The sequence below is a fragment of the Solanum pennellii genome, chromosome 12 (assembly GCF_001406875.1).
Source record: "Solanum pennellii chromosome 12, SPENNV200".
In the NCBI taxonomy this organism is placed as follows: Eukaryota; Viridiplantae; Streptophyta; class Magnoliopsida; order Solanales; family Solanaceae; genus Solanum; species Solanum pennellii.
Window position 1 is genome coordinate 61,870,071 of NC_028648.1, and position 3,277 is coordinate 61,873,347.

A 3,277-nucleotide genomic window follows, 5' to 3' on the forward strand; every position below is an offset into this window, starting at 1 on the left:
GAAGGCTTGAGAGGAGGGGTAAGAAAAATATTTTGTATTTTATTTTATAAAAGAAATACTATTATTTTTGGATAATAGTAGTTTAATTTTTAATAATACTAATAATTTTTTTAATTTTTGTCAATGTTGAATATGTTGTCCATGTGGGAGTGCGATGTGACAATTTTTAAAAATAAAAGAGAGAGTGTATTACACACACCATGATGAGTGTGGTATAATAGAGAGAGGTGTGTTTCTCAAACTAAAAATTGATAGTTTAGGTATGAAATTCACCCTCTCAATGTAAGGATCGGGTTCCGTCGTTATAGAAAGGCCAATGGGGAGAAATTTTGGGTCTGAAAACTTTTTAGTAAAATCTGAAAATTTTCCAACCTAGTCCAGATTTGGACGAAATTGGCGCACTTATAGTCTAGAGAAATCTGGTAGAAATCAGGTGGGTTGTTTATGGTTTTTATTTAATAAATGGATACATAACTCTTAAAGAATCCGTATTATTTTACGGTATTGAATTTGGGTAAGTAGATCTCCGGGAATCGACCTTAGCGTGAAAGGTATATTTTGAATATTGTTAGTTGAGAGCGTGTTGTGTGGGATTTTTTGAAATTGTTGAAGGAACATTGTTTTATTTATGCCGCTTTGGCATTGGGTTTTACCACTCCGGCGGAGCCGCTACAACATGATTTGAGCGCTTTGACGGGCTTGACGGGACCAAAAGTCATTAATATCTCACAGGTTCGAGAATGCCGCTCTAGTGGGCGTTCTGGTGGCTCTAGCTCCGTCGCTCTGGAGGGATAGGTTCCTCTGTGGTAGGCCAGACGCGATTGAATGTGGTTAGTAAACCCTTAAACGACCTTATTTGTTACTTTTCAATGTTTAGAGATAAGGAACGAACCCTAAGTGATTCTCAATCGTTTTTTACAATTTTAAGGATAAAAGTAAGATTTTCATTCCCCAAATTAATTTTTCGATTCGTAAAATGAAATAGGATGGGTTAATATTGATGGGGAAGGGTTTGATCTCAGAATTCATGGTGGAAACAATCCTATGTGGATCATGGAATGATCTAGAGTTTGTTAGTAATCCGAGTAATTAGTGATTATCTATTCACTCCCGTATTATATTGATATTTTCTAGACCACAAGCGAAATGAATTCGGAAAGCGAATAATCAAGTTTCTTAGGGTTTAAAGATTGTTTTGAGGTAGGAGATGGTTGTGACTCTATGATTGTGTAATATATGTTTGTTCTTCCTTCATTATGATTTATGTATGTATGTGAATGTTGCATGATTGATGACACTATTTGTAAATGAGTATGAACATACGATTATATGCCATGAATCACTTCTTGATTGTACAATTATTGATAATATACTTCTGAATGTGATTGTGGTGTGTTGATGGATCGGATTTCCATGTTCCAGTATAACTAACAGTGACCGATTGCCACATTCCGATATAAAAATGGGATCGGATTTCCATGTTTAGACAAGATAACTTAGATCGGGTACCACATTCTACTATACTAATAGTTTTGTTTTGGGTTCCATGAGAGGGTCAACTACTTGTGATAAAATGTATAACGTTAAGCATGTGTTAATCAATATTGTTATATTCAATAAATTGCATGGCTATAATGTTGTGATGACTTTCTTAGGTTATACTAGTAGGATAGACGCGTGATCCTACCAATACACGGTGGTTGTGTATTGATTCTACACTTTGATCTAATTTAGTTGAGTATAGGACATATTCTAGTGGCTATTGTCAGACCTCGCTAGAAGATCTGAGATCATGTTCAAATCCAACGGTGATCTAGCATCTTCCAAGCTGCTTTGGATTTTCTTTGAGTCTCTCTACACATTTTGATTCTTAATAACAGTCCATTAGTTAGGATTATGACCTTTCTTAATTAGACATTGTTTCATTGCTTAGATGTTTTGGTACATTGACTTTCAAATTCTAGGTTATTTCTTCCGCATTGTTAGTTAGTTCTTCAAAGTATTTCTTGAGGATTATGATAACTTCATTTATTTAGTTATTTAACCTACTTCCGTAGTTTAAATGCTTTATTTTTGCTTTTGTTTTGTTCTCCCATCAGAGGGTTTAGTATGTGTGCCACTTACGAAAATTTGGATCGTGACAAAGTTAATATCAGAGTCTAGGTTCATTGATTTTGATGTACCGAAATGAGTCTATTAGAGTCTCACAGAACGGTGTGTGGACACTTTTATTTTTCTTCGAGTGGCTATAGGAATTTAAGAAATTTATCTATTTTTCTTGTTTCTTTTAGTGTTATAACTTGGGTCCAATTGGTATCCAGGTGGTACAAATTGGTATTTGACCTCCTTCGCTCATTGTCCGCAGATGGTTGATAAAAGATTTAACGATTCTCTTCCCGCCACGCCCGCTAACGCTCCAACTGAAGTCTCTGCAGCGAGAGGTCATGATCGAGTAAGGGGTAGAGGAAGATATAAAGGTAAAGGTTTTGAAAGAGCAGCCCCTATTGGGAATGGATCTCCTATTAAGAATTCTCTTATGAATGAGAAGGCTCATGCCAATCATGAAGACATACAGGAGAATGTAGATATTGAGAATGTAGAGGACTTTGAGTACATTGGATAAGGGGAAGAAGTACCAGCAGAAAATACCAGAGTTCTTTTTTTTGATCCAGTGTTAGAGCAGCAGATCATGTTATTCCTAAAGGGTTCGATTGGTCCTGGTATGCTCCCTTCTGGGCAAGTCACTAAGGTTCCCGCTAATCCCTCTATTGCTAACGCTGATCCCATCTGAAGGTAATGATGCTTTCTTTGTCCCCTTGTTGAATTCTGTTATGACTGGTAATGAGAATGAGATGGTGACAAAGTTTTTGAAGCTCAAGACTCTTCTGCTTCATGGTTCTGAGAGTGAGGATGCTTATGAATTTATCCTTGATTGCTATGAGAGACTTTGTAAGTTGGGAATTTTTCATTAGCATGGGATTGAATTCGTGTCATTTCAGCTTCAAGGTGAGGATTAAAAGTGGTGGAGAGCTTATATGGATGTAGATTTTTGACCTTACCTCCACTAACTTGGAATAAGGTCCATGCTCTATTCTTAGAAAAATGTGTACTCGTACATTAAGAGATAGAAGAAAGATGAGTTCATGGCATGCATTGGAGCAAGGTGGTGTGTCTCTGGCTGCTTACAAGGTCAAGTTCCATGCTTTATCTAGATATATTACGCAGTTTGTGACTTTTGAGTAGGAGAGGATCCGGTTATTTATTAGGGGGCTGAATT

The 3,277-nt window shown here is 36.6% G+C and overlaps 1 pseudogene; it reads left to right on the plus strand.

Annotated features, from left to right (window-relative positions):
* The window catches only part of LOC114075338, a 9,991-nt pseudogene extending 7,368 nt beyond the window's left edge, over positions 1–2,623 (plus strand).
* Positions 2,624–3,277: the final 654 nt, after the last annotated feature.